Source organism: Sinocyclocheilus anshuiensis, unplaced genomic scaffold, assembly GCF_001515605.1.
Source record: "Sinocyclocheilus anshuiensis isolate Anshui unplaced genomic scaffold, SAMN03320099.WGS_v1.1 scaffold997, whole genome shotgun sequence".
In the NCBI taxonomy this organism is placed as follows: Eukaryota; Metazoa; Chordata; class Actinopteri; order Cypriniformes; family Cyprinidae; genus Sinocyclocheilus; species Sinocyclocheilus anshuiensis.
This window is the reverse complement of record NW_015555715.1, coordinates 1,341,422-1,354,030: the sequence shown is the minus strand read 5'-3', so window position 1 is coordinate 1,354,030 and position 12,609 is coordinate 1,341,422. Positions and strand designations below refer to the sequence as shown.

At 34.4% G+C, this 12,609-nt stretch overlaps 1 pseudogene; it reads right to left on the bottom strand.

Moving 5' to 3' along the window:
- Positions 1 to 404: 404 nt before the first annotated feature.
- The window catches only part of LOC107672264 (uncharacterized protein KIAA0513-like), a 30,022-nt pseudogene continuing 17,817 nt past the window's right edge, over positions 405 to 12,609 (bottom strand).

Here is a 12,609-nt window from a genome sequence, read left to right as displayed (position 1 = left end):
TAGAATGATTTCTAAAGGATCGGAGACTGAAGACTGCATAATGGCCACTGAAAATTCATCTTTGCCATCACAGGAATCAAGAAAAAAAAAAAAAAAAAAAAAAAAAAAAAAAAAAAAAAAAAAAAAAAAAAAAAAAAAAAAAAAAAAAAAAAAAAAAAAAAAAAAAAAAAAAAAAAAAAAAAAAAAAAAAAAAAAAAAAAAAAAAAAAAAAAAAAAAAAAAAAAAAATGTAATTGTAATGATAGGTTCACAATATCACTGCTTTTACTGTATTTTTAATCAAATAAACACAGCCTTGGTGACCATAAGAGACCTTATAGGTTTTTCTTGTTAAGGATGCTTTCATACTCCATAGCTGAATCTACAATGAGGACTTAAAAGATAAAAATGCACGTAACAGGAAAAGAGAATTATGTTTGGATTTTTATTTTTATTATAAACACTTCACACATTAGAGACAGGCCAACACCTCTCGTTGGTTTCTATGTACGTTCCAATAGGAAATTCAGGGCACTTGGGAAAAATACAATGCAGACCACTGCGCTTACTATGAACATACAGTAAATTTACATAGACAGCACAATATTAACAACATCATCTGAAATGCAAAGACCATATTGGATCCAGCACATTCCTGATACAACCATGCATTCATGTACAACAACACATACAGACATTGAATAAATAAATGCCCAACAATCTGATGATCCCTTTAAACTAGCCCATTGTTAGCGTCCAATTCCTCATTATTGTGTGAACAAAACAATCTGTATTTACAATCCAGATATATAACATTTAGTTTTTCCTCAGATGGAGGACATGTGATCCAATACAAGCTCTTGAAGACCCCACTCAGTGGTTAACATTCACTTCCACCGATCTTCAGTCGAAGCGGAGGGTTATGATTGCCCTCTACTGACTTGAAATGTAATTGCACAACAGTGTAAGTAGATGGTAAACGTGCATGCATACCATGCGCTAAAGACACAACACTGTACGACATCGAAACAGCTGCAGCATGATGCTTTTCTGACTCGAATACGAAGCGCAAGCATTATCCATTCAACACTAACACATCTATTGGCAGGGCGCACAAACTTATGAGCGCTACCCCAGAGAGTCATGGGAGGATAACAGCATGCTGACACAGGTTTGTTCGCACTAAAATGGGAAGATCACCGCTTAATATATGACTAAAGGCACTTTACACCGGGGGACAGACATAGTTCCAGTCACCAAATATTATGAGCATGTCAAAAACACTAATACTCAATTTATCCATACAGGAAGAACACAAAACCATAAAAGTGCAATAGATGGGAACATCAAACAGGAGCAGATGGACTTGGAAATATTGACCAATAATATTGATCCATTGATTTTGTTGATATTGATATAGTGAAATACTGATATTGTTAGACTGTATTTTTTTGTTCATCATTTGTCATTGTATTTGCTCAAAGAACACTTTTAGTACTATAGTTCTGTACATAAAAGTAGGAGGAAAGATATGTGGAATATTATAAATGGTGATTTGCATCGCGTTTTCGTCATAATATATAATACGGAGTTTATATTGTATGACAGATATTGTGTCTTATGATGCCTGAAGACTCTGAGCCATATTGCTGCTATTCCAGAGTATGTGCAGAATTTTTTTTTTTCACATTGTTGGAGTTTGAACAAAAATAAACCATTTTTACACTGTAGCTGGACACTAAAGGATCATGGGATGTGGCTGATCTATGCCAACTATTTTAGTTGCATTATTTCTGTACTGGTTGGTAAGGATAGTGGTAGGGCGTTGGGGTGATAACAAAGGCGAAACTGTTGGCATTTGTGGAATACTGATCATTAGAGCTTGAATGGATGTGCTGATGTGGATGGCAGAGTTTAGATGATTTTGGATATTCACTCTGCAGCCATCTGCTCAATGTGGTCACACAGCAGCTTGTATTGCTCTGAAAAAGGATAATAAAAAGTGTGAACCATATTTACACATTCATTATTGTTCAAATATTTTTTTAAAGAAATTATGACTTTTATTTAGCAGTGTATTAAACTGATCAAAAGTGACAGTAAAGACAGAATTCTGTTCATTTGAACTTATTTATTCATCAAAAATCCTGAAATATTTTTTTATCACATTCCACAAAAATATTAAGTAGCACAACTGTTTTTAAGATTGCTAATAATAAAACATGTTTCTTGAACACTAAATCATCATATTAGAATCATTTAATAATGGCAGCTAAAATATTTCACAATAAAAACTGTTTAGATTGTATTTTTAACAAATACATGTTTGTTTGTTTTTTGGAACGGTACTGTAATTAAAGGGTTAGTTCACCCAAAAATGAAAATTAGTCCATAAATTACTCACCCTCAAGTCATCCTAGGTGTATATGACCAGTCGGAGTTATATTAAAAATTGTCTTTGATCTTTCAAGCTGTTTCATGCCACTCAGCGGGTGTTGCATGCATCAGTCCAAAAGAATTTAAATAAAAAGCGCCCATCCATAAAAAACAAAAGTGTCTCACACGGCTCCGGGGGGTGAACAATATCCATATTCAAAACGTAATAATGACTTTAATGTAGCTTGCGCCAACAGTTGTACACAGAAGCAGTTCCGGGAGCATGACGTATGAGTTCAGCGTTGCGCATGCGCCGGTGAGCCTCGTGAAAACCAACGTTTGTTAACAGGAGCAAAGGAAGCAAAGTTTCCTTACTTTAGCAAAGGAAAACCAGTCTCCTCTTGGCTTATATCAAAATCCTCTGACATTCTTCTTTACAAATCCTCGTTTTGTACTTCTAATTAGTGACTTGAAATGTAATTGCACAACAGTGTAAGTAGATGGTAAACGTGCATGCATACCATGCGCTAAAGACACAACACTGTACGACATCGAAACAGCTGCAGCATGATGCTTTTCTGACTCGAATACGAAGCGCAAGCATTATCCATTCAACACTAACACATCTATTGGCAGGGCGCACAAACTTATGAGCGCTACCCCAGAGAGTCATGGGAGGATAACAGCATGCTGACACAGGTTTGTTCGCACTAAAATGGGAAGATCACCGCTTAATATATGACTAAAGGCACTTTACACCGGGGGACAGACATAGTTCCAGTCACCAAATATTATGAGCATGTCAAAAACACTAATACTCAATTTATCCATACAGGAAGAACACAAAACCATAAAAGTGCAATAGATGGGAACATCAAACAGGAGCAGATGGACTTGGAAATATTGACCAATAATATTGATCCATTGATTTTGTTGATATTGATATAGTGAAATACTGATATTGTTAGACTGTATTTTTTTGTTCATCATTTGTCATTGTATTTGCTCAAAGAACACTTTTAGTACTATAGTTCTGTACATAAAAGTAGGAGGAAAGATATGTGGAATATTATAAATGGTGATTTGCATCGCGTTTTCGTCATAATATATAATACGGAGTTTATATTGTATGACAGATATTGTGTCTTATGATGCCTGAAGACTCTGAGCCATATTGCTGCTATTCCAGAGTATGTGCAGAATTTTTTTTTTTCACATTGTTGGAGTTTGAACAAAAATAAACCATTTTTACACTGTAGCTGGACACTAAAGGATCATGGGATGTGGCTGATCTATGCCAACTATTTTAGTTGCATTATTTCTGTACTGGTTGGTAAGGATAGTGGTAGGGCGTTGGGGTGATAACAAAGGCGAAACTGTTGGCATTTGTGGAATACTGATCATTAGGGATGTGCTGAATGTGCTGATGTGGATGGCAGAGTTTAGATGATTTTGGATATTCACTCTGCAGCCATCTGGTCACACAGCTCACACAGCAGCTTGTATTGCTCTGAAAAAGGATAATAAAAAGTGTGAACCATATTTACACATTCATTATTGTTCAAATATTTTTTTAAAGAAATTATGACTTTTATTTAGCAGTGTATTAAACTGATCAAAAGTGACAGTAAAGACAGAATTCTGTTCATTTGAACTTATTTATTCATCAAAAATCCTGAAATATTTTTTTATCACATTCCACAAAAATATTAAGTAGCACAACTGTTTTTAAGATTGCTAATAATAAAACATGTTTCTTGAACACTAAATCATCATATTAGAATCATTTAATAATGGCAGCTAAAATATTTCACAATAAAAACTGTTTAGATTGTATTTTTAACAAATACATGTTTGTTTGTTTTTTGGAACGGTACTGTAATTAAAGGGTTAGTTCACCCAAAAATGAAAATTAGTCCATAAATTACTCACCCTCAAGTCATCCTAGGTGTATATGACCAGTCGGAGTTATATTAAAAATTGTCTTTGATCTTTCAAGCTGTTTCATGCCACTCAGCGGGTGTTGCATGCATCAGTCCAAAAGAATTTAAATAAAAAGCGCCCATCCATAAAAAACAAAAGTGTCTCACACGGCTCCGGGGGGTGAACAATATCCATATTCAAAACGTGATAATGACTTTAATGTAAAAAGCGCTCACTGTTGTAAACAGAAGCAGCTCCGGGCGGATGATGTATGAGGTCGGCTTTGCGAACAGTGAGCGCAAGCTAGATTAAAGTGATTATTACGTTTTGAATATGGATATTTTTCTTACAAAAACGCGTCGATTCACTACAGAAGGCCTTTCTTCACGCCCCGGAGCTGTGTGAGACACTTTTTTTTTTATGGATGGGCGATTTTTATTTAACTTCAGTTCTTTTGGACTGATGCATGCAACACCCGCTGAGTGCCATGAAACAGCTTGAAAGATCAAAGACCATTTTTAATATAACTCCGACTGGATTCGTCTGAAAGAAGAAAGTCATATACACCTAGGATGACTTGAGGGTGAGTAATTTATGGACTAATTTTCATTTTTGGGTGAACTAACCCTTTAATGTCACAAACCTATAAATGTAATTATTTTTTTGCAAATTTGGAACAGAAAGCTGGAAAGTGACATTACCTTCATTCAGATTTCCAATGACAGCCTGTTTCTTCAGGAAGTCATTGCAGAGTTTCTTGCTCAATCCAAAAGCCACCATGTTATGGGTGAATGTTCTGTATAAACAGAAGCAAATATTTCTGAGCATATGAGCATACAAAACAATGGCCGAAAACATGCAGTGAACATTGTTTTTGTCAATATTGTGTAAAATTAGACCAATGCCATGCGACTCACCCCAGCTGACCGAAGGCGATGTTCTCATTGAATCTGGAGCTATCGTCTTTCTCTTCCTGGGTCATATGGCACCACTTTTCTCTGAAGGTATAAAAACAAGGGGGTGAATGATATTTCTCTCACTGATACTTCTCTCATCAAGCATGAGAGACCATCAACACAGTATCTTTCATAATGTTAATGTTCACTCAGAAACGTTTAACACATCACGATAAATACTGGGAGGTTAGAGAGTTAAAAGGTGTAAAAACAATCATACAAAAGAACAAATGTGTATTAGCCATTCATTGGTGTTCATGCAAAATCCAACAAACATTTTAGAATAAGGTTTAGTGAGCAGACGGCTGTAGCCATGATTCACAATGAGTCAAAACATAAACAAGATAAAATTTAAATAACAAAAAGCATATGAGCAACACGGAACCACAGCATGACTCAGCTCTCGAAACAGGAAAAAATGCTCAGGCAACAAATCAATGCATTTTTCCATGTGCAAAATGTTCCTTTCATAAAAATAAAGAGAAGATCTCACTGGAAAAACAATTTTTTTGCCCATGTCTTACACTAATATATAACTGTATTCTGTTCCAATGCATTTTTTTTTTTGACCTACCAGATGAAAATTGTCTGAACACTAAGTAAAAGTAATAAAAGTAACATCTCTCTTCAACAAGAGATTTGATGACTTGATGAATAATTTAAGTCTGTAGCACAAACAGTGTGGGATGAATTACTGGTCAAAGTACAGGTTAATACTTACAGCTGGGGATTTGACAGAACCCCTAACGGCAAGTATGTCCACTAGTAATAATTATGCTTGCCTTAGTAAACACATCTAATAGTTCAAGCTGTTCTTGGTTAGCAGTTGACATAGCAATGAATAGGCACTTGGATGCAATAGACTCTGAGTGCATGCAATGATACAGCAAATAATGCAGTGTCAAAGAGGAAAAGGCAGAGTGAATACTGTGATCTCACTACTTCTCATTTTGTGTAATGTAGATCAGTGGTTCCCAGCTGGATCCAGAACACAGATTTTTACAATGACCCCAAAACAGTCCCAAAATTGTTTATGGTACAAAAGTAAACAAAAATGTCCTCGGTTAAACACTGAAATGTATTAATATTATGGTTTTCAATAAATAGGGCATGTCATGCAACCTGTCCATGCTGGCCAGACAGTGGTGGACAGTAACGGAGTAGTTTTACTTCAAATCATTATGAAAATATGATATTTTCCTTATTATATTCATTATTTCCTTATTGGTTATTTTGGTAAAATCCCAGGTATTTTGAGCAATAGGATTATAAAAAAATATATGCTAATATAAAATTAAATGATAAAAGTAGCCTATATAAAACTGCAAAATAAATATTCATCTATCAGTACTTTTTACTTAAGTACATAAAAAATCAAGTACTTTTGTACTTTCACTCGAGTAAAATTGAAAACTGAGTACTTTTACTTTTACTGGAGTAATATTTTATTATACGTATCTATACTTTTACTCAAGTACTTGATTTGTGTACTTCGTCCACCACTGTGGCCAGATGAATTTGAAATACCATGCCAAAATACTGTGTTTGATTGGATGCAAGGCTTTTGAAATCAACAACAAAAGCGTGTTCTCTTTCCGTTTAAAAGTTAATAAGCCTATTTATTTTACTATAATACCTGCATGAGTGTATGGTTGTTTGTATTTATTAATGTTTTCGCTGCTGTCAGAATAGATATAAAACTCACTTTTATGGCACAACTATTAGTATTAATAAATATTTTATCCGCTTTTAAGGTCCAAAATGTCCAAAAGTTAAAGTTGTGCAATGTAGACAACATGATAAAAAAGACAATGCATTACGCCTTAGGCAAATATGTGACCAACATGAGTCAGTGCGTTTTTGGAGGACCTAGTTTCCTTTGAGTACTGATGAAAATGTTATCAGAATGTTACACAGCTTCCTGACTGGATCCTGCACTGAAATATATAGAGGGTTCCCACTTTTTCTGACCCGAGAATTTTCCAGTCAGTGAAATGCTTTCAAAATGAGGAACTTCTAGTTAGTGAAATATTTTAGAGTGGAGCTAGAAAAAAAACAAAAAACAAATCAGCATATTAGAATCATTTAATTATGACTGCTGAAAATAAAGCTTTATCGTCAAAGAAATAAATTACATTTTAAAACAGAAAACAGTTCTTTTGAATTGTAATATTTCACAATATTACTGTTTTTACTGTATTTCTGATCAAATAAATTCAGCCTCAGTAAGATGTTTTAAATCTTACCAACCTCAAACCTTTAAACAGCAGTGTTAGTGTATATTAAATAATTAAGAGTTTGCATTTGAGATTTTATTATTATATTTCTTATTCATTTTAATTATTTTTCAGGTCTGGAATATCAAAAAAATCCCCTGATATTTCTAAGTTTTCCACGACTATGAAAACCCTGCGCAGAGTGAAAGTATATAAAACGTTGGCCTGATTCTGTCAGTGTGTCATCCTTTTCCTAAACTCCCTCCACTTTCCCCTAAACGTATCCTCTGTTCATCTTTCTCTCGTTTACTCTCATTTCATTCAAACTGATCAAACTGTCCCTCCTCTCCTTTTTAATCCTCCTCTTTCTTTGGCTTTCCTGTTTCTATCTTGCAATGTCCAGAGCAGCAGACGGAATGAAGGACAGACCTTTCATCTTTCTCTTCCTCAGCCGTCCGCCTGCGTGAGGCAGCAAGGCACAGGGAGATAAAGGGTTAAAGTCACATGCAGAGAGAGAGAAAGAGCCACAAAGAGAAAGAAAGGCAAGAGAGGATGATGAGCAGTGTGGAAGAGTAAACCATAAGAGCACAGAGAAAGACTTCAGGACGCATCCAGACATCAGATATTTCCACTACAAACACACTGTAAGACTGTCATATGCATCGGGCACACAGTCACGCACCTCAGTTGAAACTTCTGGGTAGTTTATTTCAACATCACTAACAATCTATCAAACACAAAGTAAACTCTCGATCTCTCCCTCTGGCTTTAACAGACACACAAACAAACACGCAGTCTAAACAAACACGCAATCTTACATGTGCATTAGGTGCCGTGCAAAGTCTGTTTTGTTTAATAGCACGATATATCAGGAGAAAGAGAAAAGAAGCACTCTATAAAAAGCAATAAGAATTACAGAGTATACGGTGAAAAACCCTGCACTCTCTCACCTCGTGGTGGGGGATCTTTTATTTCTCTCACAGTGGACAGCATCGAAAAAGGCTGCGTTCCAAAACCTCAAAGTGTGCCTTTTAAAAAAAAGACAAAGAGAAACAGATGCAACCAAAGCAACATTAGCATCTATATGTGGCAAATGATTAGACCTAGTGCCTGAACAATGTTAAAACTGCTTTGGAGAACTTTTAAAATATCAGCAGACCTTGTCGATTAAAACCATCAGCCTCCTTTCTTGCTAGGCTTCAGTTTGTCTTATTGCAAATAGATTTTCGGTTTTGTTTTACAAAAGATTACTTTCTGTGGTAAACTGACAACATAACTGTAATGACAAACAAATAGTGATATATTATTTATATAATGTAAAATATTTTAATATTATGGTACTATTTGTTCTAGTAAATTTATTTAATGCTGCCACAAAAATTGATGTTTCCACAACACTATTAAGCAGCACAACTCTTTTCAACATTGATAATAAAAAGAAAGTTTCTTCAGAAGCAAATCAAATAAATACTGTAATTACTGTAATGCAAAAAATATTTTATATATATATATATATATATATACATACATATATAATTATATGTAATATATATATATATATATATATACACAGATAGAGAGAAAAACATTTTATTTATTATTAATATAATTATAATAAAATGTATAATGTATTTACTTTATGAGTGAGAAAAAAAAATTAAAGACCTTAAAATTCACTATAATAAAATAAATTAAAATAAATAAATAAACAAACAAACAGCTAATATATAAATTATAAAATAAAAAAAATTATTATAAAATATTAGAATATTATGGTATAATTTGTTGTAAATGTAAATAAGTTCACATTAATAATAATAATAATAACAACAATGCAAAATCCAATTTAATTTCTTCATTTCTTCATTCTTCATTTTCTGGCATGAAATATGATCACGATGTATTTGCTGACTGAATATGTTTAAACCAATGTAACCGCTGCTTAAAACAACTTAAGACACTGACAAGATGCCACAAATGCAGTCCATAAAAAAAATGTAAATAACATGAATATTTAATTATGTGAAAGGATACATTTTAGAAATAACTTCAGCTGTTAATGTGAATAATTATGACTGACAACCTACCAAATGGGCTGCTGTTTCAGGTGTGTGTACAGGTAAATTTTCTCCTATTCTTTTCTATCCGGGGAGAGAGGGGGAGAAACTACAGGGTATGCAGAGATAAGCACAGTTAATAACTCAAACACCTGCAGTACACATGTCTACAGAGACAATCTCTGTGGGTTAAGGGTCATGCTCAACAGCATAATGGTGGAAGCTAATGAATGGTTTGGGTAACCAGCCCAGATTCTTAACCACTGAATCACATAATCAGTATATATAGAGAAAGTGAGACATCTAAAAACTGGTAAAGACATGACAAGAGATTACCACAGGTGAGAGGAGAGAACTAGAGAACACCTGATTAAAAACACAGTGGTGGTACATCGTGAACTACCTGGAGTTTTGGTTTTCTGTTCAGCAGGTTTGTCTGTGTCTCTGAGGAGGACAGAATGAGAACGGGATGGGTTTGTGAACAGCAGAAGCGTCACTAATTAAAAGAGTGAGTAATAGCTACGACAGAAAATCACCCACTCATTCTTTCGGCCCAAAGGTCCTCTCAGTTTATTCTCCAGACCCCCAAAGAATCCTTTAACATCAGTCTTAGCGGAGGTGTTTTTGAGCAGTCGCTCTGCGATATCCTTCTTCCCAGAGAGCCAGACCTTTCCACTGCGCAGATACGATTCGACCCCCCCGCTGGGCCTCTCCAGCAGCTCTGTAGGAGACAGCTGGGACTTACCTGTCACAAACACACACACATAGTCAATAGAAATTAAAATTAATTTAATTAAAAAGGCATACTATGCAGTCGCACGCTGTGTATATTAGGAGTAGGATTCTCTTTAGGCACTTCACAATTAGAATTCGATGATTTGATTCCAAAAAAATTCTTAACATGACAACAAAAGGGATCCAAATCATTAGCAGTTTTGCACCACATGATACATAATAATTAAGAAAAATTCATAATTAATTGCATTTTTGGGTGAATTTATTCAGTGAAACCACACTACCGTTCAAAATTTGGAGTCAGTAAGATTTTAAAATATATAAAATGTATAAATATATAAAAAGACGTTTAGGCTGCAATTACTTGAATAAAAATAAAGTAGAAACAGTAATATTGTTAAACATTTTTACAATTGAAAGTAACTCTTTTCTATTTCAGAATATTTTTTAAAATGTAATTTAGTTCTGTGATGGCAAAGCTGAATTTTCTTTCAAATGTAAATCTTTTGTAATACTGTATGCATTTACTGTCATCCTTTGAACAATTAGCTAAATTTATCCTTGCTGAATAATTATTATTAATTAAAAAAAATCGTATTTACTTTTGAATGGTAGTGTATATGCACCTTTTCTCACATCGCTAGGTTTTATACCAGGTCATATAAACCAATCACCCTTGAAAACACATTAAAATGGCATTGTAAAATTTTTCCAAAACAATAAGCGGCAGTGCCAGTAATGTCTGAGTCATAGGCTGTAACAGGAAGTGAGAGGAGGTCTGGACGTTTCTTTATCAGATTCTTACATTCTTCACAACATCACAGTATGCTTGCTTAATATTTATGGTGAACTCTCTTACCCATGTAGTAATATGTGAAGCACATGGTCATGAGGTGTTTGGCTGGGCCATAATCATCCACCTGGTGGCATCTGTCAATCAATCAAATATGGGTCACACTTGCCACACATTGACTTGCCAAGAGTTCTACAGACAATTGGGAAATTTGCTCTTAACAGTTTGGTTTGGCTTCCATGTAATGTCAAACACACATCTGAGATATTATCGCTGATGTACTTACTCAAATAAAACAACAGCGAAGGACTGAACCAGCCTGTAGAACGTTTGTTCACTTACACATTTGGAGTGGCAGCGCTGCAAACACAAAACATTGTTATCATCACAACTAGTTATGATTAATTATTCATATTTCCCCATGAGCTGATTCGCTACAGCTGTGTTTGTTGATGCACATTTTATTGCATGAGTTTTCTTTATCTTTTAGAAAGCGATTGGTGTATTGAGTCTAAATAGCCAAAATTTATTTTCACGTTATGGTAGATAACCAATAAATGGCAATTATTAAAATAATAGAAAAAAATCTAGACTAAATAAATTAAACATTTATTTTTTATTAAGAACAAACAAAACAAAAAAAACAATGATTTTAAAAGCATCTCAACATTATAAGAGTACATTTAACAGCGTTATTAAATTATTATTGTTATTAAAGATAACATTTTTTAATATTGGCCAACATTTTGGTAATTCTGCTTTTCACACATACGGTGTGAACTCTCCAACTTAAACAGAGGTGAAGAAATGAATACGCACCGTTTGCACACAGTGTTGTTTTAGTGTGACTTATATGCTATTACATTATTTAATAATATTTTGAATTAGCTTATTCAGTGCCCTCCACTAATATTGGCACCCTTGGTAAATATGAGCAAAGGTGGCTGTGAAAATAAATCTGCATCATTTATCTTTTTGATCTTTCATTAAAAAAATTTACAAAATTCTAACCTTTCGTTGAAGTAAAACGATTGAAAGTGGGGGGAAACTCACATTATGAAATAAATGTTTTTCCCCAATGCATGTTGGCCACAATTATTGGCACCCCTAGAGATTATTATGAGTAAAATATCTCTGAAGTATATCCCCATTCATATTTACATTGTTTAGCACACCAGGGTGACTAGGAGCATGAAATTGTCCAGCCATGACTTCCTGTTCCACAGGATTATAAATATGAGGAACACATATGCCAAATTCCCTTGATCCTCCATCACAAGGAGTAAAACCAAAGAATGTAGTTCTGATGTGCAGAACAAGATTGTTGAGCTTTGCAAAATAGAAAGTGGCTGTAAGGAAATAGCTAAAGCATTGGAAACCTCCATTTCCACCTTCAGGGCAATAATTAAGAAGTTCCAAGCAACTAAAGATGTTACAAATCTGCCTGGAAGAGAACATGTGTCTATATCGTCCTAACGCACGGTGAGGAGGAGAGTTTGAGTGGCCAAAGACTCTCCAAAGATCACAGCTGGAGATTTGCTTGAGATTAGTTGAGTCTTGGGGTCAGAAAGCCTA